The sequence below is a fragment of the Mauremys mutica genome, chromosome 4 (genome assembly GCF_020497125.1).
Source record: "Mauremys mutica isolate MM-2020 ecotype Southern chromosome 4, ASM2049712v1, whole genome shotgun sequence".
NCBI classification, from domain to species: domain Eukaryota; kingdom Metazoa; phylum Chordata; order Testudines; family Geoemydidae; genus Mauremys; species Mauremys mutica.
The window spans coordinates 37,504,437-37,531,523 of record NC_059075.1 but is presented as its reverse complement, the minus strand read 5'-3'; positions in this window follow the sequence as shown (position 1 = coordinate 37,531,523).

Genomic DNA, 27,087 nt, shown 5'->3' with positions numbered 1-27,087 from the left:
TTAATTATTGCTTTTATAAAATCTCGTGCCCATTTAAAAGCATTCCCTAACTTATAGCTACAAAAATGTGTGTGCACTGTAAAACAACTAAACTTTCTCCATACTCCAGGTTGGCATTAACCCATTTGCACTCTTACAAACAGGGCAAAGTATGATTTTTAAAAAACTATCCTTAATAAATACAATACAGTTCATGTGTGTTTATGTGGATTACAAGTAACAGATGCCTCTCCTGGTATCTTTTAAAGCTACTAAAAATAGTCTCAAAGTCTGAGCTGAAATTAATGAGACAAAATTTTCCTTGATGGAAAATATCAGGTTAGGAGGCATTGCAACAATTAGCATTGTGCCAACAAAGGCATCTGCCTTGGGGGACTTGGTAATGGGATACACTAGTGTCTTTAATTATGGGTCACTGGTTTGAATTCAGCTCTGGGTTTTAGTGATCAGAAATTGGTATCATGTGATGGTTGTTTGGAGACCTACGTGAAATGAGTTATGGTCTCAGGCCAGTATGACTGCATTGTTAATTATCTATAAGCATTGCTTCAGTTGTGCTCTTTAATTGAGTTTATATGAACAGCAACCATTTCCTTTTTCTCCTTTCTGTGACTATAACATAAAATAATAATTTGAAAAAATCTATCTCCACAGTTGGCACCTCATTATCAGTCTTAGCAGAAAGGAGAAGGGCTGAATGGGCGATGGAAACTACATTGCTTTCTTACTAAGACAGTAGATACTACCAGCACAGAATTAAGATTTAGCATTCGATCCTGCAGGGTGCTGAGTATTCCGCCCTCAATCCAGCAAAGCACTTAAGCATCTGCTTAACTTTGAATACAAGTAGTCTCATTGAGGTCAATGGGATTACTCTTGTGCTTAAAGTGAAGCACCAAAGAGTCTTGTGGCACCTTATAGACTAACAGACGTTTGGGAGCATGAGCTTTCGTGGGTGAATACCCACTTCGTCGGATGCAACTTGGTAATGGGACATGCTTCACTGGGTTGCGTTTGGAGTGCTCAGCACCTTCAAGGAACAAGCCTATTATGAGGGTAACCTTGCACTATTGCTGCCTGGGCTGTATCTTTTCTGAGGATGATTAAAAATCTTCAGCCTTGTGACCCTAGACAGGATTTCAGCACTAGTCTATTGTTATTAACAATTATCTCATTTTTTTAGCAGCAATATGCCCAGCACAGTACAGTTTACAAATAGAAAGAAGTTCACTGCCCCAAAGACCTTTACACTGTACAATCTAGACACACACAAGAGACAAGATACATTGGGACATCCAGGGATAAGAAAGTCTTTTACCTTTTTTGTTTCTTCCTCAAAGTTACAGCACACTCACTTCTCTTGGGCATTGTAGAACAAGTGGGTTTTGTGGAAGAATTTGAATGAGGATTAGTTGGAGAACTGGGACTAGGAAATCATGGAAGGTAAAAAGCTAATGAACTACCCCACTGCACCATCTAGCTTCCAGTGGTCTCTATTCACCATAACATCTGAAAGTGACTTCTAAGAATTGATAACTTAAGACTTACTAGACATCCCAGTGATGGATAGATCATTATCCTCATTTTATAGGGGGAAACTGAGGTATGGAGAAGTTAGGTGTCTTGCTCAAGGTCACATGGTAAATCATGTGACAGTGTTAGTGGTGGGACTAGAACTCAAGTCTCTAAATAGAACTCAAGTCCAGAGCTTTAGCTACCAGACCATGATAGTAAAATAGCATTTACATTTGACTTTCTTTGTCAAAGTCACAATACTACATAGAATGAACTTCGGAATAGAAGCATTTGGCACCATGATGTCTAATATAAGATATCTGTAGAGTTACTGGACCAAGGATCTCTGAGATGGAAAGATTGGTAATGCTCAGCTTCGCCACATCAGAGATAGCTGAATTCCTCTTGATCTCTCCCAAATGTCTTGTTTTCCTTCTACCCATATCAGATGGTCATTTTATTATTGCAGCTTTCATTCAGCAGTGAATTTGAGTAAATTCAGAATAACAGTATTTAGCATTGTTAATATGACAAATTTCCCCATCTTTTGTTTTACCACCTAGGGTCTGAATAATATTCAGAAACACCACTACTTGGTGCTCTTAATTTAATTGAGGATTGACTTTGTTTTACAGAAGGTAGAAGAACATCAAAACACCAAACAGTCCTTCATGATTTGCCATTTATCCCTAGCTCTGCTGAGTATGTATTATATATTCTGCTGTATTACATTGCTCAGCAGAGTCTCTCAACTTGACTGGGATCAACTTTCAGCAGGCCTCCTTTCAGGGTCTGATCCCAAACCCATTGAAGTTGGTGGGAGTCTTTCCATTGGAGTCTTTGGATCACACCCCAAATGTGCTTGCATGTTATTGGGTTTGTATGTATAAATCCTGCAAAAAATGGCACGTGCAGGTTCAGTGACCTATTCTGAGTGTGCAAATGTGCTCAGACATTTTACAGACGCAGCTAAGGATGCCCACTGGAACTGTGATCTTCATTTCTAAACATGAATTTCTGTGGAAAAGTGTTGGAGTAGCTCTGATCTAGAAATATTGCTGAGCCAGACCCGATTCTCTTACCAGTTCTAACTTGAATCTGTTAGTGGATTGGGGAGCGCTATGAATTATTACTTTCCAGCCAGTCTCACGTGTAAACTCCCACTAGCAGCTTTCCATCAGATCACATCAGAGTCATTTTGTATTAGGGTTCTTTTAGTTAATGGGATATGAAGAATAAGGAAAATTTATATCAGCAGCTGACATAATCTACTGGTAAATGTGAATGCTACATGACAGGAAGCTCTCAAAATGTATCAGCACAAACACAGTTCTCTCTCTCTTTCTGCCTCTTTTTGCTGTATTAACAATCTGATGTGGAAAAACTCCATTGCCAGAAAGTGGGCAAAAAGCCCCATTTTCACAGCTACAGAAGGATGCAATAAGAAAGTTACATATTTTCAGCTGTCAGGTAGGTCTTCTTCATGTTGTGTCCTCTTCATATAGCTTCCCATCACATCCTTGCATATACGATTGCCAGATCATTGCACTCTGCTTGGTCACTGGAAGAGCATTCATGCTCAAGCAGCTGACATGGCAATTTACTTCATCTTTTGAGGCTCTCCCACCGTCACAGGTATTGGGGCCAGTGATGTAGCCCCACTTAATCATCACATCTCCAGAGTGGCCAACTCCAGTGTGGAGTGGATTCAGGCAGTGCCATGTAGTCCAGGTTTGATCTGCATCTGGTGTGGTTCCCAGAGTGCACAGGCTGCAAGGTTATTCTCATGTTTGCCATGACTGAGCCCTTGTCTGTTTGGGGGACAATGTTAGGGGTTAACGGTGGCAAGAAAACTTTGTTGTAACCTCAGTAGACTCAGCATCAGTGTTATATAGCAGTTGTCTTGGATCTATACATTGCCTTGTGTGCTCTACTCTATTAGCAGCTTCCCAGCATACATCAGGAGGAGCAATTGTCAGGTTACAACCAGGGAGATTAGAAAATTACAAGCACAATAAAATTACAGATCTAGCAATGTTTAAGGTCCTTTTCACAATTTTTTCTGTTTTCTGCAGAATCCTGACATTCTTTTATTAAAAAGAAAGTCTGGACCCCTTTGCATCACCCATGTGCTGCTTCCCCTTAACTTCTCAGCCGGGGAGAAAAGTGCCTTAAGCCGTAATAGCAGCAGGAGTGTGAACTCCCCTGTTCGGCTTAATGAGGACAAAAACTGCTTGGGACCATTTAACTGCTAGTGTTATTAAATCAAAGTGGTAAAGGCAATTTCATCCCTGGCAGAACTCTACTGCTTTCTCTTGTTCCTGCTGATCAGTACAGTTGGGGGAAAAATGGCAGTAAATCTCTGTTTATAGCAAATTTCTGTTGTGTTTTTTTGCAATTTTCTACAGTACATAGTCTGATCCTTCATTCCCTACTCAGGCAAAACTTTCAGTGAAGACTGGAAGATTTGCTTAAATAAGGAGTAAAGAATCCAACTCATGTCATTTGGTAAGACTTCTGCAAGCAGTTATGCAACAATTTGTTAGAAAGACAGTTATACATTTTCAGCCTGGTCTAGTGAAGTTGCAGCACAACTACTGACAGGTGGTGAACCCTTTCCACTCCTGTTGGTTTCAGTGGGAATTGATGCTCAGCCCATTGTAGGAATGGATACTGTGGAAGAGGAAAATCCCTCTCAGGTTCCTCCATTTCTTTCCCACCATGTTCCTGGGTGTTCCTTTGATCTTGAAATCAAAGTAAGTTTAAAAAAAACTGATATGCAATCTTGTCCCTGGGATCCAATTTGTCACAAACAGAATCTTCCGGTGGTGGTGGTGGTGGTGGGGTGGGGTGGGGGGGGGGTAGGGTAGAGAGATGTTTTGTATCTGGATTAATAAAAACTAGGTTTGCTGTGGAAAATCACATGAGAGTGAGATGGGAGTCAGAGAGCACCGAGAAGCGACGAGCAGATGTGATAAAATTAGTTTTGTCTGTCCAACACTGGCAAGTATGTGCGAAATTTTTCTACCACTGTCTTCTTTGCTTGAATATAAGGTTGAGCAAATGGCTTAAAAAGATAATCCAGGAATATTTCAGTGACTCCTAAGTCAAATTTTGCTTTGGTATATTCACTTTCATGAACATGAGTGGGAGCACAAGCTTTTTTTTTTTTACTAATATTTGGGGAGGGGGGAATTTCAGGCCTGTAGCTGAGGTTGTTTAATCAAGAAACAAGGAGCAGTAGAAGTAGTATAGAAAGGTTAGATTATCCAGTCAGGTAATGGAAACTACAGCATGTGACTGAGTTGACCAGTCACACAGCTCTGTTTGTGCTTCTCAAATATGCTGAGTCAGAACACTAGAAGCTCACACTTATTTGAACAAAATGTTTGGTCAGACAACTGCAAGTAGCAAACAAATCTGTAATAATCATACACTGTTTGTGGATAGCGTGTAAGTAGGAAAAGAGCTACAATTGAGGATTAAATTATTCATTGTGATTTGCTCACCCAGCTCTTCTGGAAATTGATCTCCTATATTAGTGTTTGGTGCCCTCTGAGATAAATCAAAACAGTCTTGCTGCGTGCCATTGGGTTGCTTCTAGTCACATTCTATTAGGCTTACCACAAGCATGCACCTTCTTGGCCATGGCAGTACAAGCTTATTTTATTATGTTCTCTCTCTTTCCTCAGATTCTGAGTCAAGTTAACCACCCCTGTAATACAGTGGCTGTACATTTTTAATATGGAGGTAGGGAATATATGGTCCCCCACATAGAAACACTGTATATGGCATCATAGGATTAAAAATGTCAATTTCTGCCTTTCTTTCTAATAGTTACACTGAGGAACTTTTTCATAACCCTCCCAGTTTTCCTGTAGTAATCTTTTATTCCAGGAGCCTCTTTTTGTTCTTGGCTTCACATCTGATGGGGAAATTTCACCAGGTAATCATTCCTGAGACCATGGCTAGCAGCAAAATAGAAGTAATTAACTACCATTGCACAGCCAGGGTTTTGTGCCAACTAGCATTATTATTATTTCAACTGCAGTTGTGGACAGAAGCTCAAATCAGGATTGGGCCTGTTATGCCAGGTACTGTAAAAAAATACAGGAAAATGTGGCCCCTGCCCCAAAGAGTTTCCAGCCTAAGAAAAGTGCCATATGCAGGTGGAGGAGAAAGGTAAAATAAAATCTAGACAATTTGATATAGCTATAGTCATATGTAACTAAAATATTATAAATACATAAAATATGTGCCAGCTATCCCCTCCTGCCTTCAGTCTAGCCATCATTCATTGGCAGATTTCTTATGAGGATAGGGTAGATGAGGATCAAGCCGTTTGGGCTGTTCTAGGTCAAAGAGTCCATTAACTCTAATAAGATTATTTGTTCATGTAGCTTGAATGAGGATCTGAAGAACAACGTACTTCAGTGGGACTTAAGCACGTACTTAAAGAGAAGCACATGCTTAAACACTTTGCTGCATATGAGGTTGTTTGTAAGGATTATGCAGCATGTGAAGAAAATAAAACTAGGGCTCTTCTATTAATGATTGGAAACTGTTTCTATTCATTTTTCTGGCTTGCGATTTATACTCCTCCATCCTATTGCTGAACATTCATGCAGCAGAAAAATGTCACTGAGATAAATTCAGTGATTCACCTTTGAGAAAAAGAGACAAGAACATTCATTGAAAATACATTGGAGATTAATTTGTCTGGGGAGTTAGATACACTTCTCCCTCACTCTGCACTACATTTTTACTCCGCAGAGCATTAAATTCCAGATGAATGGTTAGATCTATTAGCCTATGGAATAGTCTCCCAAGGGAAAGAACGGAAGCCTCAACTTCTGGGATATTTAGAACTAGACTGGATAAAGACCTGAAGAATTAATGTTAGTTCTGTTTTTTTAAAAATGTACCATTCCACAGAATAGACTCTCAGGAGCAATCCTGTGCTGGGCAAGGGGAAGGAAGATAAAGAGATAAATGGGCCTTTTCTACCTTTAACTGATATGACCCAAAGGAAATTCATTAGGATTAATGCTGAATGTCCTGAGCTTTCTTTTGGGGAGGGTTGGCCTAGAGAGAGCGGGGCATCCTAATACATTTACCTTTGGCCTTTCACTTCCAGGGTAGGATTTAGTCCCCTGACTACACTGCACTGAGAATCATTCCAATAAGAATCAGAAGCAGCCCTGCTAAAGGATGAGAATGAGGTGGAACTAGAAGTCTGGGGGGGGGGCAGGTGTCCCATGAGGATTCCCCACCTTGCCCACAAAGCTGCTTCCTTGTAACTTCTCTCTTCAAAGCCCCCTCTCTCCTCTTTCTCCCCACCATAAGCAGTACTTGGGGGAACGATGTCCCACAAAGCCTCTCACTCTAAAATTCAATGTCTGAAGGCATACTACTGACCTCTGGGCCAAGGGGCGCACAGGAGACAGGGATGTAGCACCAACTTGATGGGATAAGCAATGACCCAGGTAAAAGCATCCACCTGCCTTATTCAAGGGAGAGTCTATGTTCAAGTGCATTTTACATCCTTTCCAGTACTGTTATTCAGGAGGAAAGCACAATGCAGACAAACAATTCTGGTCACTTTCCACTTTTCTGCCAGGGTGAGCTTCAGTTGTCATCTGAAGGAAATCACAGTATTTAATGAGGAGAGATGATTAATAATGGAGCAGAAGAGAGAACAAATTCTTTTTTGTTCTGTGTTTGTACAGCCCCTGACACAAAGAGGTACTGGTTTCCATCTAGGGCTTCAAGGCTCTATAATAATACTAATAAATAATAATTAATAATAGTCAATCAAGTCCAAAAGGTGTGATTTTGATGAACCACTAAGGTATGTGTTGTTGTCCAGCTATTTTGAGGTCTTTCTTTTTCTCCCTGTAGCCATCTCTGCAATCCATCCATAACATAACTAGATAGTAATCTAAATTACAGAAGATAATTTATTCTCAGTCTCCTAAAATGGTAGGACAAGAAGCAACAGCCTGAAACCAAGGAATGGAAAATTTAATTCAGATAACAAGACAAAATTCTGAATGACAAGTGCAATTGAGACAGTGGAACAGGCTCCTCAGTGGAAGTGGTTGAGGTACCATCAGTGCAGAGAACAGATTCAAAAGGAAATTAGAAAACTTCTAACAGGAATGACATAGGGAACAGTCCTGAAAAATTCAGCCTCTGATTGGACACGTGTTTGTGCGTATTGTTAAAAACAACATCACAATACACTGTTTGTCCATCATCTAGAGATGGTCAGATATTGAAAAAACTGATTCATAAATATTTTTGCCAATCTGAGAGCTAGGTTTGTGCCTGCCAAATATTGAAAAAAACCAGACACATCACTAACTCAGCAAATAAAAGTGCCAAGTTGCTAGGATTCCTTATTTTCAAGTATTTAGCTGGCCACCAAACATTTGTGAAAATGTTTGCAAATCCTGAAAGGTTCACAAATCTTTGCATAAAAGAATATTCTCCTGCAAATTCTTTGTTATTGTGAGACACATAGGAAAATGGGAATTGCCCCATTGGTCAGATCAGTGGTGCATCTGGTCTCCAGTATCTTGGAGTGGCCATACCAGATACCTCAGAGGAAGATGCAATAAACCCCATACTGGATAAATAAGTAATAAAGCACTCTTAAGGGAAATGGTCAATTCTACAAAAAGCTGCCACAAAACAGAGCAATTTCTCAACACAAGATAAAACAGTTCTAGAGATTAATTCTGTGTTGCTCTTTTCTAGTTCAAAAGGAGTTATTCAATCAGGGAGCAGAAACAATACCATGTGACTTAGGCAACCATCACACACCATGAATTGTGATTAATAGTGACAAATGTTCAAATTGAACAGTTTACAAACAGTCCTTAAGGCTGAAAATTGATCATCATCCAGGATATTCGGTGAATAATTATAAATAATAGATCCACTTGCAGGAATCAGGATTAGTTTGCAGACAGTTTACAAATGAGAAAAGGCAACATTCACAAGGAATATTATTTACAATTAATAAATAATTTGCCTTGATCTCTAGCCTTCCTGTAATGTGTGTAAACTTCTTCTTCTACTGAATGGCCTGATTAAGTGTGTTAACATAACTCTCCAGGGGATCAAAGTACAGTTGAACCCTGTTATGTCGCCGGCCTAGGGGTTTGCCAAAAAGCGTCGAGATAACCGATGATCGAGATAAACCCCTATCCACCCCCCCACCCCTGAACTCCCCTGCCCTCTCTCCAACACCCCCTCCCTGCCCCCTTACCACGGTGCCTGCACGTGGCAGGATCCGGCGAAGCGGGACGGGGAAGCGGGGCCGGGCGGCCGTGGACGGGGAGCCGGAGCCGGGCAGCCAAAGAAGCGGGACCCGGTAAGCGGGCCGGGCGGCAGGCGAAGCGGGACCGGGTAAGCGGGCCGGGCGGGCGGGCGGCAGGCGAAGCGGGGACCAGGTATGCGGGGCCGGGCGGGCGGGCGGGCGGGCGGGGACGGGCAGGGACCGGGTATGCGGGGCGGGCGGGCGGCGAAGCGGAGCCGGGCGGACGGGCGGGCGGCGAAGCGGGGACCGGCGAAGCGGAGCCGGGTGGGCGGGTGGCATGCGAAGCGGGGACCAGGTATGCGGGGCCGGGCGGGGCCGGGCGGGACCGGGTATGCGGGGCCGGGCGGGCGGGGACGGGCAGGGACCGGGTATGCGGGGGCGGGCGGGCGGCGAAGCGGAGCCGGGCGGACGGGTGGGCGGCGAAGCGGGGACTGGCGAAGCGGAGCCGGGCGGGCGGGTGGCAGGCGAAGCGGGGACCAGGTTTGCGGGGCCGGGCGGGGACGGGCAGGGACCGGGTATGTGGGGCCGGGCGGGTGGGGCCGGGCAGGGACCGGGTATGCGGGGGGCGGGCGGCGGCGAAGCGGAGCCGGGCGGACGGGCGGCGGGCGGCGAAGCGGGGACCGGCGAAGCGGAGCCGGGCGGGCGGGCGGCAGGCGAAGCGGGGACCAGGTATGCGGGGCCGGGCGGGGCCAGGCAGGGACTGGGTATGCGGGGCCGGGCGGGCGGGGACGGGCAGGGACCGGGTCTGCGGGGGCGGGCGGGCGGCGAAGCGGAGCTGGACGGACGGGCGGGCGGCAAAGCGGGGACCGGCGAAGCGGAGCCGGGCGGGCGGGCGGCAGGCGAAGCGGGGACCAGGTATGCGGGGCCGGGCGGGGCCGGGCAGGGACCGGGTATGCGGGGCCGGGCGGGCGGGGACGGGCAGGGACCGGGTATGCGGGGGCGGGCGGGCGGCGAAGCGGAGCCGGGCGGACGGGCGGGCGGCGAAGCGGGGACCGGCGAAGCGGAGCCGGGCGGGCAGGCGGCAGGCGAAGCGGGGACCAGGTATGCGGGGCCGGGCGGGGCCGGGCAGGGACCGGGTATGCGGGGCCGGGCGGGCAGCGAAGCGGAGCCGGGCGGACGGGCGGGCGGCGAAGCGGGGACCGGCGAAGCGGAGCCGGGCGGGCGGGCGGCAGGCGAAGTGGGGACCAGGTATGCGGGGCCGGGCGGGGCCGGGCAGGGACCGGGTATGCGGGGCCGGGCGGCTGGGGACACGGTGGGTCGGGGACGCGGGGAGCCGGGCGGCTGGGGACGCGGGGAGCGGGCGGCTGGGGAACCGCGCGGCTGGAGAGCCGGGGAGCGGGCGGCTGGGGACACGGTGGGTCGGGGACGCGGGGAGCCGGGCTCGAGATATTAGGGTTCGGCGAATCGACATAACGGATGAGAAACCCATAAGACAAAGAGGGAGTTTGGCGGTTCCACTTGTAAAACGTCGACTTAATAGGATTGGCAAGTTAACCGAGGTCGAGATAAATGGGTTCGACTGTAATAGCATACAAGTGACAGTATTTCCTCCTCTAAAGTGTATGTATTTCATCCTGTTTCCCTCTAGTGACTGCTGAAGGTCTTAGTCCCAATATTATCCACCCAGCATAACTGTTTCATGGGTGACACCAGGTAACACCTGCCTTCCTGTATTCTGATGAATTTGGTACAATAATGAAGGCAGCCTCCTACCTCTTGCTCCGTCTGGTTAAAAGCTGCTTCAGTTTTACAAAGTTAGTTGGTGAGATTTTGTTTATTGTTTAATAAAAGAAATTAGCCAGCCCAAAAGAGCTAATGGCTTTTTATGTCAGAATATGCTGGAGACATCTGCTAAGTGGGATGTTGGTCACCTATACGCTGCCTGTCCTTGGCATATGCACAGCCAGGCACAACAGCACAAAAAAGGAAAAGAAAAAAAAATGACAGGAATAATATGCTTGTCCACCTCTCATCCCCCAGTGAAACTGACTTTAGGAATTTTTCTTGTATGAAAAATCTTAGTAAAAATTCACAGATCCTTTTGTTAGTCAGGGATCTAATCTGGCATTGGAATCTGAATGCCTCAGTATGCTATCCTGGTCTGGCCACCGTCCATGCAACCCAACTGCAATGCTGACAACTAACCCAAAGAGCTAGGCAGGGGTGCTCCCCAAACCCTGTTTGGTTTTGGCGCCATCATGTTGGAAAAAGTCTCCAACTGCCATTTTCTCAATTCCCATCTGACCCATCAAAATTTTTTTTGAGAGGAAATGCTCTATCACCTATACACTATCCCATATGCTACCGCAGTGGATATTTCTGCACTGAAGGATAATATTATTAATGCACAGGATAGCCTAGGAAAATGCAATTCAGCAGCAAGATTCTTGTGTCTATAGGTATGTCTACACTGGAACTGGAGGTGTAATTTCCAGCTAGTGCATTAAAAATAGCAGGGTAGCTCTGGTGGCACTAGCAGTGAGATGGGCTAGCTGCCTCAGGTACAAGCCTGTCTGAAACCTTGGTATGAACTAGGGTAGCTTGCTGCTCTGGATCCATGTCTAGTTTTAGGATGGGTATATTCCCCTGAGCTGGAAATACCACCAGCTTCACTGTAGACATATCCTATGATTTTAATATGTAATTTACATGGGTGCTTAGATTTTGCATTTGTGTCAGTTTCCATTCTATACTTTGTGCTATACTGGATGAAATATGGCAAACCTGATCAAGTTTCTATGATCAAATCATCATCAAGTGGCTGTGTCCTAAAAGGGAGATAAATTCAAACAAGAGAAGGGTAAAGGAGAAGAGGAGGGGGAATTGGGGAAAGTGAGAGATGGAATGCAGAGGAGAGAAATGGGATGATGAATCCTAAGGCATGAAAGGGAGGGAGGCAAGAAGAAGGAGAGATGAGAGGAAGAGGAAAAGGGAGAGAAAAGGGAAAAGAGAGGGAGGATGATATTGAACTACTCTACACCTGATGCCACAAACTCCACACTTTTCTCTGGTATCAGCTTCTCCTTTCTTATATTATATACCTAACACATTTCATCAAAAAGGATCCTAACATTAATCATTACCAAGGGTTGTGGTGGATTCTCCATCACTGACAATTTTTAAAACGAGACTGGATCTTTTTCTAAAAATATGCTTTGGGACAGTGTTTCCCAAACTTGGAACGCCGCTTGTGTAGGGAAAGCCCCTGGTGGGCCGGGCCGGTTTGTTTACCTGCCCCATCCACAGGTTCGGCCGATCATGGCTCCCAGTGGCTGCGGTTCGCAGCTCCAGGCCAATGGGAGCTGCTGGAAGCGGCGGCCAGCACATCCCTCGGCCCACGCCACTTGCAGCAGCTCCCATTGGCCTGCAGCAGTGAACCGCAGCCAGTGGGAGCCGCAATTGGCCGGACCTGCGGATGGGGCAGGTAAACAAACTGGCCCAGCCCGCCAGGGGCTTTCCCTACACAAGCGGCGTTTCAAGTTTGGAAAACACTGCTCTAGAAGTTACTTTGGGGAAGTTCTATGGGCTGTGTAACACAGGGGGTCAGACTAGATGATCACAATGGTCCCTTTCAACCTTAGAATCTATGATTTACTTCATCCCCCACTGAAATGGCCAGTTGATCATTTTTATAAGGTGCCTATCACTTTGGTATCGAAATGCCAAACAAAATTATGAAGAAGCATCATAATCCAGAGCAAGTGGCATTGTCTCCTTCAGTACCATTGGATTGCAGGGGGTGTATTATATGTGCCTGGATTTCTATACGCTCTGGCTGCTGTGGTAATGTGTCTGTCCAGGAGCCAGCATGACCCCAAGGCTTTGCAGTGTGGTCAATACTGAGGTCTGGGTAATGGCCAGTTGTTCCAAGTGTTTCCCCCCTTCCCACTTATGCCTTGACCTGGCACTCCAACAGGAGAAGTAATCAGGGTGAAAGGAAGAATGAAGGAGTTAATACAAAAAAGTGTAAGTCATTAAGCAAATGTGCCAGATTGCAGAGTGGCTCCACACTTTGCAGAGATGCCGCACGTAACCTCCCGTCTTAACATTCTCCACAGGCTGGCCATGTTTAAGTTTATCCTGTCGTGGGAACTCACCAGCCAATTAAAATAATAATCAGTCAGCAGAGCAGAGCACCACAGACAAGCTTGAGATGGAGGTTTATTTACTTCTCTGGTGTCGTATAATTTTTTTTTAAAGGAGACATGAAAGGAGCAGCCGTTCCATCTCAGCAGAAGAACAGTGCAGCCATGCGTCCCTTGAAGGAGACTGGCTTGTCACTGTACAGACGCTGCTCAGAACTGAAAAGCTTTTCCTCTCACTTACAAAGTCTTTTAAAAAATAATCATAATAATCCTAATAAAATCCCAAGCAAGGACTAAACCAACATCCACGTACATGACAGATTTTTGAAGCTGGGATGTAAGAGTAAAACTCTGAAGACAGCAATAGCACGTGAGAGAAAAGCAGTTTCCCTTCCATTGCATAGCCCTCCTCCTCCAGAAAAATCCTTTGTGTGTGTGAACAGCAACAGAACTGAAGTTGGATTCCATGGAGCAGTGGTCCCCAACTTTTTTGGCTGGCGGGCGCCAGCCAAAGGACCACTGCGACGGTGGAGCACCCGCTGAAATGCCGCTGAATTTTGGTGGCATTTCGGCAGCGACGCCTCTCGATGACGTCGCTTGTCGACGGCAAGCGGCGTCATCGAGAGGCGTCCCTGCCGAAATTCGGGGGCGACGCCTCTCGATGACATCACTTGTCAGCAACAAGCGTCGTCATCAAGAGGCGTCCCCGCCGAAATGCCGCTGAAATTCGGCGGCATTTTGGCAGGTGCTCTCCCGAGGGCCAGGACGCGGGCGCATTAAGATGCCCCCGCGGGTGCCATGGTGCCTGCGGGCACCGCGTTGGGGACCCCTGCCATGGAAGGACACAAAATGAATGGGCTGGGTCTCCCCCCTGTCATGGGAACATGTGAACGTCTCTGCAAATGTTCTGTCAGGTCTGATCATCTGTCAAATCTGCACCTCCTGGAATGGAGACCACAGGAAGAAGTGGCAGCAACAGCAGGGCCTTGAACTGGGATCCTTCTGGGTGTTAACCTTACTAGCAAAACCAAATTTCTTGCAGGCCTGGGATTTGCAGGCCACTGCTTCTCTCCTGCTGGAGGTTTCAACAGCTTTGTTTTATAAATTCTCAGATTTAAAAAGAAAAGAAAAACAGCAACATTTGGCAGAGCTCAAAGCTTAGAAGCTTCCTCATTCTGTTCAAGCAGAGTTCCAGGCCTTCTGAACTTGGAATAACTGGTCCCATCCAGATATGATTGGTTAATCTTTGCTTCTGAATGAATTTGAGTGCCAGATTAATAGACCTGGAGGCTGAGAGTCTTTTCTTTATTCATAATCCAGCTACACCCTGAGCAATGGCCATGCAAGTCCCACGAGGTAGCCCACTCAATGTACCTCTAGCTTTTGCCTGGGAGGACCTCTGCTAAGGATGAAGTGACATCAGTATCTTGTCTAGGCTACAGCTGCTAATGAGGGTTCTGATCCTGCAGCGAACTCCAGGAGGACAGATCCCGGCACCTGCCCAGGGTCCTGTTGACTTCATTGGGTCTCCAGCTGGGCACAGCGTTCCGCCATCATGGTCATTGCAAGATCAGGGACCTAGTTTGCAACTTAGCAACATGGTATGGGTCTAAACATGCTTTGTGTCTACATATAAAATAATTGCTATTAAATAGGTTGCTGTATTCTATTTTCTGCAGCAGAGGGGACTGCCCGCTAGGCTGCCAGTGCTACAACATCACAAACACACTGTTACTTAGGCAGCACTAATGGATAGTTAAGTCTTCGTGACCCATTCATTCCCTGACATCTCTATGAGACTACACAAAGGGATCAGTTTTAACAGTGTTAATACGTTTTATAATGTCCAAGTGTATCAGTTTGGCAGGAGATTACTATTCAGAGGAACTGTTCTAATGATCCCTCCACAGTCAAAGGTATTTTGCCCCCACTGCTAATTTAGCTCATTTCATCTTCAAAATTCACTGCACTGGCTCAGATAACTTCAGACACTCGATCACTGTGCTGTTATTAAATAACTACATGCTAACAGGGTCAGATGAATTTGTAAGCGTCATGTTATCAAAGACCAGCTGAGCAATCAAAACACAGTTTAAAAGAAGAAATTTAAGACCAAATTCTGCCTTGCTGGCCATGGCCATTTCTTTTTTTAAAAACAGTTGAAGGGAATTTTATTGTTGATGAAAGGTCAGGAGACAGCGCTGGGGACTAATGCCCTCTGTTTATCCATAGTACAGGGGTAAGTTTCCCCTGCCTGCCCATGTTTCTCAGCTCAGTCCTGGAGGACCGAGATCTAGGGGTAAAAAAGTAGGAACTGCAAAGGAGAAGTCTCTGCAGTGCTGCCAAGCTCAATTGTTCAAAAATTATGAGTCTGGCTCCCCACCCACACAAAAAATTAGATTGGCTTAAAGATAATGAGATTTTTAAAAAATATATACATTTTTGTTTCTTTTAATTTGCTTTCTGCTCCCATTTTCAAGCTTTTCTGGGCAACTATGAGGGCTAGAAACTTACTTTTTTAAAATGAAAGCTGAGATTCTCCTGTAATATCAATATTCCAGCACCTGGAGGTTTAAGAAATCATCAGAATGCCTGAGACTCACAATAAAAATCACGAGATTTGGCAATGATGAACCAGCTCCCCAGCTTGGTGTTAAGTTGCTGAGGGGAGGTGCCATTTCTTTTTTACCTGAGCTGTAAGATGAAAGCCTTGACCAGTTTTGGTCATTAAATGTCCCATAGCATTTGCCCAAGAGTAAGCATGTTTAGCCCAAGTGTCCTGGCCTATCTTGCTAAACTCCTCCTGAGATTTCAAATGAATACAGCATTCACCTCCTCCTTCTGTTCTAAAGTGTTACATAGTGTTGCTTTGTGCTGTTGTGTTCCAGCCAAGAGGTTGCTGCATTGCAGTGTTGGGTGAAGTGACTCCTGTGTCACTTCAGGTTGTACAGGTTGTAAAACATGTTGAGATCCTTTGGGATGAAAGTGACTATAAAATATGTGATATTGTTGTTCTTATTAAATATCTTATCTTTCTGGAGGTTCTGCAGATTTTATTTTTCCTCCGTAGATTTCTCACCAATTTTATCTGCAGTTTTTCCAGTGCCCTTTAAACTAAAGCTCCTATTTGAAATAAACTTTCAGATGCAGGCAACAAGCCTTACAGCAAGCCCTCCTGCTGATGGAGCTGTGTGTCTAATTCTCGGAAGGGCTGGGGAAGCACTTTGGGTTTGCCAGTTCTTCATCTTTTCATGTAGTCTTATGGGAGATCCTGATTATTCTCAGTCCCAGCTCAAAGGGAAAGAGAAATAGGGTCTATTTAAAAAAAAATTGCAGTTGAATTATTTATTACATTCAGTTATAAACCTTTGCTTGATGCTTTTGTATTTTAAAACATATGTGAACATAATGCAGTTGCTTTTAAGAGGGGATTGGAAAATAAGTAGTAAGATAACTGGCATCCACTAATGACAGTGACACACATATGCACACGCACACATATACACACACATGGACACACACACAGACACACTCGCTCCATAAAAACACTAAAGAATGTTCAGGTTGCAAAATGAAGTGCTCAGAAGTAAGAAAATGCCAAAGTCAGACCTGTCTGTATAATCTTAACCTTGCCCCTTTTTGCACATGTATTACGAGATAGTCTTTCCTCACAAAGTCTATTGTTAATGCAAGATCACTGTCCCATTGTGGCAGTGAGTGCTCAGTGAATAAGGCAGCTATTCGATATTTGGGATGGATCTTCCATTGGCGGAAATTGGCAAGCTTCCATTGATGTCAGTGGCGCTGACTTACACCACCTGTGGGTCTGGCCCATATTTTTATTCTCATCAATCAGTTTGTTGCCCTCTGCTTTGCACACTGCAGAGAAACCCTTCAGGCCCTCTGGCCCACACAGGTCATGGAGCCCTGTTCAGAGAATCACAGAAATCAGAGTCAGTGAACCCCCAACAGGACTCTTGAGCCATGGAACTTAACATCCCACTTGTGCTGTGCAACTGGGGGGTGAGGAGAGCTTTTTCACAGGAACTTGTTGGTATTCAATGGAATCCATCCTTGAGGGCTGGAAACCCCTGGCAGGACAGGTGAAATTTCTAGGTTCAAGGAGTGGTGTTCATCTTCTGTGGGACTGAACAGGATTATTCCATGCTGGAGATAGGCCCGAGACACGTTTGGATCAAGCTCTGGATTTTAAGCTCAAAGTTTGAGACATTCAGCTCCAGAGTTTGGATTGAACCTATTAGACAAATAGGAGCAAGCTGAGAAATTCAGACCCAGGTTTGGGTTTTGTTTCTAACCCACCACCCTGAATGTTCAAATCTGGGATTTTCTCTATAGCCCATTTTCTAGGGCTTTGTCCAATTCTGCTTGTGGCAAAGTGACAGGTGGAGATGACCACTGGCAGTTGTAGCCACAATACTGAATGTAGGCAGCCCTGGGACTAGTGGCCATTCAGCTCCATCCCCGGGGCAGCAGAGAAGTTTGGCAGCATCCTAGGTGACTGAGCAGCCCTTTTTAGGATAGCACTGCTCACTCTTTTTAAGGGAAGGGGCTAGAAAAGGTGCCCTAAACATTGCCTGTCTCATAATATCTGGCCAGACTACTGCCGCTGGCACATCATCCTACAGCAGTCGAAAAACAATAAAGAAGAAAAGATTCACCCTAGGAGCATGGAATGTCCTCACCCTTACGGATGGAGCGGAGGTAATGCATGAAGGCCTGAGAGAAGAACAGCTCTTGTCTCCAGAGAACTTGCCCACTATAATATTGATGTTGCAGCACTGAGAGAGACTAGATTGGCCGGAGAAGGTTCCATCAGAGAGCTAGGAGGTGATTATACTTTCTTTTGGAAAGGAAAAGCAGCAGATGGAGACAGGATGCATGGAGTTGGATTTGTCATAAGAATGTCACTCCTGAAACAACTTCCTGACCTCCCTGTTGGCCTGAATGAAGGGCTCATGAAACTTCCATTTCCCATGAATCCTCTACAGCATGTCATATCACCAGTGCCTAGGCACCTACACTGACTAGCACATAAACTGGGCTGCTGAAGAAGGTTCATACAAATCATCCATCTGTTCCATGACCACATGACAGTACAAGTACTTGCCAGTGATGACTTTTCTGATGCATTTGAAATCTCGAATGGAGTGAAGCAAGGCTGCGTACTTGCTCCAGTGCTGTTCAACTTGTTCTTTGCTTGTGTTCTCAGCCATGCAACAAGGGACTTGGATCAGGGGATATACATCTGCTAACGACTTGATGGCTCCCTTTTTGATCTTCCAAGACTCAGTGCTAAGACCAAGAACTGGAGAGGCTTCTTGTCGAGGCACTTTTTGCAGATGACTGCGCCTTGATGGCTCATAGACAAGATGACCTTCAGGTCATCGTTGATAGCTTTTCTGAAGTATCCCAGCTCTTCGGCCTCACCATCAGTCTTGGGAAGACAGGGATCTTATTCTAACCAGCACCTCATTCCAATGCCCCAGTGCCAGCCTTCTTCATCCAAGGCACACAGTTGAAAAATGTAGATCAGTTCAAGTATTTGGGCAGTACCATCTCAAGTGACAGCTCCCTTGAAAGGAAATCTCCTTCAGAATTAGTTAAAGTCAGCCAGACCCTTGGCCAACTTCAAACAAATGTTCTTAACCAATACAACATCCATCTCTCCACCAAACTGAAGATCTACAGTGCAGTGGTTCTAACATCTCTCCTGTATGGATCTGAGATGTGGACTCTCTACATCTCTCTAAGACATCACATTAAACAGCTTGAGCAATTTCACATGTGCTCTCTCCGCTCAATGAGCATTTGCTGGCAGGACAGAGTGACCTATATTAATGTCCTTGAGAGAGCAAACACATTCAGCACTGAGGAAATGTTATTGAGAGCACAACTTAGGTGGGCCGAGCATGTCATCAGTATGGAAGACCACCATCTCCCAAAACAGATCTTGTATGGGGACCTGAGTCAGGGCAAAAGAAAGAAGGGTCGTCCATATAAGCGCTTCAAAGATAATCTGAAGAGCAGTCTCCAGTGGGCTGTTATCAGTCCCAAAGAACTTGAGCAAATGGCTCAGAACAGGACTCACTGGCAGTCTCTGACAAGGTCAGCATGTGACAAGTTTGAGCAGGATCAACAAAATTATCTCCAGGCTGCACGTGAAAGGTGCCACAGAGCTGCATCATCAAACATCATAGATACAGACTTCTCATTTCCCAGTGTGGCCAACTCTGCGCATCAGGTTTTGGACTGCAGAGTCATATGCGTAGCCATATATGAGAACTGTGACAATATTGTCATCATCATCGGTGATGGACTACCAGCTGAAAGTACAAAGGGGAGTTAGTGAGGCAGGATGTATTTATTCAAATTATATAATTTGAGTAAATACATCCTGCCTCCCTAACTCCTCTTTGCACTTTCAGTTGGACACAATATTGTTCTTTACTTTCTCTGAATGGTGTAGGAGGTCACCATTAAACACCTACCACACTTCACATACAAGATGGCTACATTCAGTGTCAAGTGATTCTTATCTATCCATCCACCGCCCATACTCTTTGGAATCTCTTGATGTGAAAGATGCTGTTAAGATAATATTAACAGGAAAATATTAGATTTATTATTATCCATTTTGGACCTGCCCTCTTCCCTGCAATGAGAAGTGACATGTTGGACATGAACAAAGTAATTCATTCTCTCTATCTCTAGATTTCACACACAGCCTCACCATATTTTGGTCCTTCCTGTCCTAAATGGCTCAGCTGCTTCCAGTTTTGCTTCAGCTGCCTTGATTATTCTTCCTGATATGTCTGTTGATGAGCTGCTTGGCTTCTTTCAGTTACCTCTGTCACTCTCATAAATGTAGGTGCCACTGAGGTGTCTAATTAAAGTCACAGGGAAACCGCAAAAAATGCTGCCAGCCACAGCACTTGCCCGACTGCCATCCTCGATCGCTACTCTTAGTCCTTTATCACTGGTTTCCCTCCCTTCGTGATTATCCAGCTTGAGCTGACGTCCTGTCCCGGTGTCCTCAGAAGAGTGACAGCTCCTTTTCTCTTGGGTTAGTCACACATTCCCCAAGAACCCCCCACAGTGTAGATTGAGTTAATTCCCATAAACTGCAATGTTACAATCCCTCGTCAGCAGCCCTCTGTCAGTTAAATCAGGTGTTAGTCTGAGAGATTTTACTGATCTCAACTGCTGTACTATCACATGGGAAGAAACGGCCTAAATACTTCAGAGACCTGCCTAATGCACCATTAGGGATTTATAGGTTAAATCCAACACTTTATAATAAAGCCATAAATATATTAACATATAGATTGGGCCAAATCCTGAAGAACATAGTCAGTTGATCTTTTCTTAGTGAAAAATCCCATTGACATGAATTGGTTGAGTAAAAGATAAGTAAAGACTTCACAATTGGGTCCCCCTGTTTGTAAAGTGCTTGGTGATCTTTCAAGATGAAGATGCTGTATAAAGTTTGTGATGTATTTCGATAGGAGACTGCGATGCCTTTCTTTTCTGCGACATGGTTATATTTCAAAGAACACAGAGACAGTGGCCATTTTGTTATCTGGGCTGTAGCCTGTCATTAAGGAGATGTGCATGCTATGCTCTCCTAAGAGGACTTTACTTCTTGTTGGTCATTTCCCCTAATCTAAACTGAACTAAAAGTAATTCATGCAAAGTATATGGCTGGTGTCTTAGTATAGAAAATACATCAGAGATGGGTCTGAATCCAAACCTCTCTGGGGCTCAGAGGGGCGGGGCCTAGACCATTCAGTTTGACACTTCTTTATGTGGGAAAAGGATTATGCCCTAACTATAATAAAAAAGGAATAAAACTAAATGCCTTCATCTCATAATCATGTCTCCCGGTCCCTTCCAGCCAGAATGTGTGACAATGGCTGAATCCTGGGTTCCTCACAGATACATTGTGCCAGGGCTATGATGGTCAGCCACTAACTGACTGCTCAAAAAGTGCCATCTTTAGCCTAGTGAGCTGACAGATCCACACTTCAGCTGTAGTGGACACACTTCACAGTCAGTCTGCAGCCTGCTGTCAGTGTTTGCACATTTCCCTTCATGCCTGGGAGTTAATGGGAACACAAGCTGTAACATGCAAAACACATTTGGACTCATAAAATATGAATAATCCCACCTGATAGAGACACATTCTCTTAATTTGTATTTCAGGCTCATTTCTGTGCCATTTACCGAAGACCCAGGCCTGAATTCCATTGGCTAAAGGTAACCAGGGGAATAATTTGCGTTTTAAAAACTGAAAAAAAGAAAGATGTCAGAATTTTCCTGTCCTGGCTGACCTTCTCCATGTGCACAGAAATATGAGAGCACTTCCTTGTCTCCCCAGTAACATCCCTGAACGAGCCAGCTAGGTCTGTCTGTATTGCCTGCCATAGAGAGATTGTGTCCTAGGTATTGCTAGGTGCATTGGAAGGGATGGTGAAGTACCCCAAAGAAACCCAGCCATAATCCCTGTTTTGGGCAATGGTGTGGCAACTACACTACCCTTAAAAAGGGAGTGGCACACTAATCCCTCCAGGCCCAACTGACTCTGTGCTTCACAGAAGGTGGAGGAACAAAGCAGGCATAGGGGAAGCAGGGTCTACACCAGGGGTCGGCAACCTTTCAGAAGTGGGGTGCCGAGTCTTCATTTATTCATTCTAATTTAAGGTTTCGCGTGCCAGTAATACATTTTAATGTTTTTAGAAGGTCTCTTTCTATAAGTCTATAATAGATAACTAACCTATTGTTCTATGTAATGTAAATAAGGTTTTTAAAACGTTTAAGAAACTTCATTTAAAATTAAATTAAAATGCAGAGCCCCCCCGGACCAGTGGCTATGACCCTGGCAGTGTGAGTGCCACTGAAAATCAGCTTGCGTGCCGCCTCCAGCGCACGTGCCATAGGTTGCCTACCCCTGGTCTACACTCATCATTCAAATTCTGACGAGCACCTCACCATAGCACAAAGTGAGGTAGTGAATATTTTTTGGGCAGCGCTTGGCCAGAATTTGGTAGACTGTAAGCTGCCTGGGATTCAAAAAAAAAAAAAGGCGGTAAAGAGGTAAAGTGCCCTGTAATATACCTGTAAAGTGCTGTGCACATTTGCAGCATTAATACAATGCCAGAAGTTTATATGCTGAATGTAAACTCCTTCCCTGCCTGGAGAATGTCCGTGAGCAGATGGGGATTTCTCTGTTATTTCAATGTATTCATCCAATATCTTTGTGCATGTTTTACTTTGTGGACTGATTGCAAATCTCCAAATGTTCCAGGGTGTTCTTAGATGTGTTTGATCTTAATAAGTCACATGGCATTGATTCTTGGTTGAGTGAGAGCATACACACTTGTGTGAATACTCGTGTGTGCAATTGCATTGTTTCCACCAACATTCCTGCCTGTGATTTTGAAATTCACTGTCTGTGAATATTTGTATCCATAGATCTAGATTCCAACACCTCTCCTTGCCCATCTCTGTACCAACATTTGTACAGCACCTGTCTAATCAACTTTATTCAATTGTTTTTCTTGCACATTCACCACTAGGTGACAGTATAGCAACATCACTACAGAACCAGGGAGAATAGAGGTTTGGTTTTGAAGCTTACATTGCAGTTACAGTGACAATATATTAATTATGGTAACTACTTACTTACATAGATGTAGCCAAGTTAAACAAGGTACATGAGGGGTTTAACTTCTACCCACAGAGCCTCCATAGTGGGATTTCAGTAATGCCTGCGTCCTGTTTAGCTTGGCCATCACAGAGACTAACCTTTCGCTGCTTGGCTGCTTTTGCAGCTCTCACACCTCTGTACAACAAACAAAAATCATTAAGACGTAAAAGTATGTCCCATGATACCCTGGTCTGTGAAAGCGATGCATCCTAAATGTTCCTCAAGGTCTCAGAAAATCCAGCAACTGATCTTAAGAGCACACTCAGAAAAGTATAGCAAAGCACCACTTGAATTAAAACAGACTCTTCATTACTTGCTAACAGTATAGAATCTATGACACACAGCTAAGCAGTTCTGATTCTATGCAGCAGAAGTCAGTAGCACCTACATGCACAAGGTGCCTCAAAGTACTTATCTGAGTGGAGCTCGATGCTCCATGAAAATAGTCTCCCTGTTGTTGTGCTGATTCTGCTCTGGTCCCAATTACTTAAATGATGCTCACAGACTGCAGCAGTGCATTGGAGTGTGCATAGACCTTTACCACCACCACCCCCTTTTTAAAAAAACAAAAACCTGGCCCTATATAGTGAAGAGGTACTAATGATATTTATATAATGCCTTCTGCCCCAAAGGATCACTTTGCAATTTACAAATATAATCATTCAGTACCAATAAAATGCAGCTACCTCTGGTGTGGCTGTTGGGGAAATTTTGACCAAGGACATAAAAGCAACATCTGACTTATGAGAAGTGCATTGGGATGTTTCATGTCCCCCATAGAAGACAGGACATTTGTTTTAACATTTTCCTATGAAAGGCCCTACTACAAAGCAAACAGCATGGCGTTGTTTAGCTGCCTCAGAAGGCTGAAAGGTTGATGCAGTCCTGCCAACATCTGACACTGAGTTCAGGAGTCTAATTGTGTCAAACCTGATGATTAGACCCTTAGGTCATCTCTTCCGGACTCTTAATTAAAGCAATCAGACATAAGGCTGATAGCAGAACAGTCATGGGAAAACATTTCCAGCTGAGATTGGAAATTAGAGGAGAATGGATGGCATGAAGCTATAGAGAAGCAATTCCAGATGGCAGGAGCTGCAGAAGAGATAGCTCTTGCAATAATAATGGTGAAACCATGGCCATGTCTACACTAAAGGAACTATAGCGGCGTAACAACAGTGCTGTAATTATGCTTGCATAACCCCATACTGCAGAAGCAACCTAAAGCGATGGAAGGGGCTTTTCTGTTGCTTCAGGAATGCCAGGGATTAGGTTAGTATAGCTCTGGAGCTCAGGGGGTGTGGGTTTTTCATACCTCTGAATGTCGTCACTATGACAACCTAAATGTCATGTGTAGACCAGGCCTGTGTGAAGGGAGAGAGGAGTAGATTGGGGTGGAGAGGAGAGGTATGTGTGTGTACAGGGTAGATATCCAGAGAGAAAATCATTCCAATCTATGGAGAATCTGAACATGTTAAAGATTCGCTTTACTCACAAGAGGCAGCTTCTTCTATGCCTCTCACCTTATTATTTTATCTAATCTAATCTACCTACCTACAGAGCTCTGCTGCTAACTCCTCTAGTGTCTCTTTTCTTATGGAAAGGCAGGAGTTTAATGGCTCTTCTTGCCATGCTTGCTTTCTTACCAGAAATAAATAAAGGCACTTGACCTGTACTCATGATGTAGGAACTAAATTAAGAAAAATATTTGCTTTCTGATGACACAGAATAATGTTTAGAACTGGCTGAAACACCATCCCCCACATGTTTTCTATAGCACCTTTCACCCCAGCTTCTATGGACTGTGTTGATGTAAGGGCTGAAGTGTCTTTTCTCCAATCTCCTTCTCTTGCTTTTCCTTGCCACCATACTGCCTCTCCTCTTTCTCGCTAGCCACCGTTCTCCTTATCTCCCCTGGCCCTGTCCATCTTTTCTCTCCTCAGCTCATTCAGATGCGCACACATTCAAACACAGGCTCTGAAGGAGGAAACAAATCATCAACGGACAGTGATAAGAAAAAGAAGCCAAGAGGTGGACTACTAGGTGGACAAAAGGGGCAATCCTACTGTTTTTGGAAAGGAAAGACATGACCCCAGCTGGGATAGTGGGGGTGAGTGATGCTTTCCTAACCACTAGGTTTTGAAAAGCACTTGGCTTTGGAAAATCTGGTTCTAGATCTGTGTATTGTGGCTAGCTCATGTGTCTCTAATGGATTGAACTGCAAAGCTCCCTCTGAACCCCCCAACTTTGGACAAAAGTTGGATCTGTATCCAAACTTTGTAGCTTGTCCCATCTTTGCTTTCCAGTAACTGAACTTGGGCTGAGGGCTGAAGTTGGGCCAAGTTTTCAAAACTGAGCTTGCATATGGTTTCAGGTGGAAACTCAGCAAAACTTTGGCTGAGATTTGTTTTAGGTTTAGGGTTCATTCAAACCTAGAACCAATATTGCTAACATCAACCATTCAAAATCATGAGTCAGACCCCCTAAAATTGGCATGAGATTTAAGAAAGAAAGAAAGATTTGGGTTCTTTTTATTTACCTTCTGGTTTTTGAGTCTTTCTGATGTATGTGGGTCTCATTTTGAAGCTCTTCTCTGCCACCACAAGGGCTAGAAATTTACTCTTAAAAATTAAATCCAAGATTCTCATGTATTCACATGACTCTGGGAGCTGGGGCTTCAAAAGGACACCAAATTCTGTGAGACTCGGAACAGAATCTCAAAAGTTGACAACAGAACAAAACTCAATGTGAGAGAATCCCACATGAAGGAAACCAAAACCCTAGCTTCTCCCTGAACTCCAGAAAACTAAAACGGCTGAACTCTGCACAGCCCTGGACTTCATAACAGATCAGGGTTAAAATCATCCCTGATGTAAATCTAATGAAGTCTGTAGATTTACTCTAGATTTACACTGGTGTCACTGACAGAAGAATTTGCCCCACAGAAGAACCACCACCGCTTGAACTGCTATTGCTGCCTGTTTCACAAGGTGTTTTAATCTCATTGTAATGACAAAACTGACAAACTAGAACTAGAGAATGTCTGCTCTTCATGAGGGTCTTTTTCTTTCCCCCTCCAGTGAGATGAATAATATACGTGCTTGTAACTCACACATAATTTTAGCTACCCAGAAATGAAATATCAGGTACTGCAATTTTTTCTTTGCAGCTCTCTGCTTTAACAGGGGGCATTTTAAATTCTGTTCAGTTACTGAAGAGCCAATATCTCAGGATCACACGAGCAGATAGAAGTCTGGAATTTGTACCAGTGTTTTATAAGAGGGAAATTTCTGTGAATGGAAAGTAACAGTAATCTCCAGCTGCCCAACTTGATAAGCACATTACAGAGGTGGTATGTTCTCTAGTAGGTACAACAAAATGCTGGGCCGTAGGAGAGATTTTAAGTTCAAAGGAATGCAGTGAAAGACAGAGCTGGTTTTTTGTTTTAAAAGTGGATTTAGGGCTAGAGAAAAGGGCAGTATGGAAAGTGCCAAGAAATGAAGGTTTTTCTTAATTTACAGAACAGGTAACAGCAAGAGCAGTGGTAGTACAAGCTTCCCCTATGCTTCCCTGATAAATGCACCTCACATCTAGAGCTGGAGGGAGCTCTGTTGTCTTTATGCTCATTCAGTTCTTGGCTACTAGGAATTGGACTGAGACCACCTATGCCTTTTAGAGGGGTCACAGCACAACCATCAAGCTGAGCAACTTTCACATCTGGGCCAGATATGAACCAATGTCCCTGCAATGAGAGACTCTGGGCTTGGCTACACTGGAGAGTTGCAGCGCTGGTGGTGGCTTTACAGCGCTGCAACTCACTCACCGTCCACACTTGCAAGGCACATACAGCGCTGTATCTCCCTGGCTACAGTGCTGGCTGTACTCCACGTCTGCCTGGGGAATAACGACTGCAGCGCTGGAGTGCCAGTGTAAACAGTGATTAATCTTACTACGCTGTAACTGACCTCCGGAATTTTCCCATAATGCTTTTAACTAAAGAACTCTCTTTGTTTTGTTGTGAACTCGAGGCTCCCGGAGCTGTTTATCTAAAAAACAAACACAGCTCCTGTTTACTGTGAATAAGGCAGGCAAGGGGATGAATGTTCACAGCTAGGTGGGTGGGGGAAGGGAGTCTGTCGGAGCAGCTGCTTATCTGGTCTGCAAGCTATTTGCATCTAAGAGTGAATGAGGGGTCGGGGAAGTGGTCAGAATTTGCAAGGCAGGGAGCTGACAGTGTCGGCTCCAAAAATCCACTCTCTCTCTCTCCCCCACGCTCCCTGTCACACTCCACCCCCCCTCTTTTGAAAAGCACACTGCAGCCACTTGAACGCTGGGATAGCTGCCCATAATGCACCACTCCCAACACCGCTGCAAATGCTGCAAATGTGGCCACACTGCAGCGCTGGTAGCTGTCAGTGTGGCCACACTCTGGC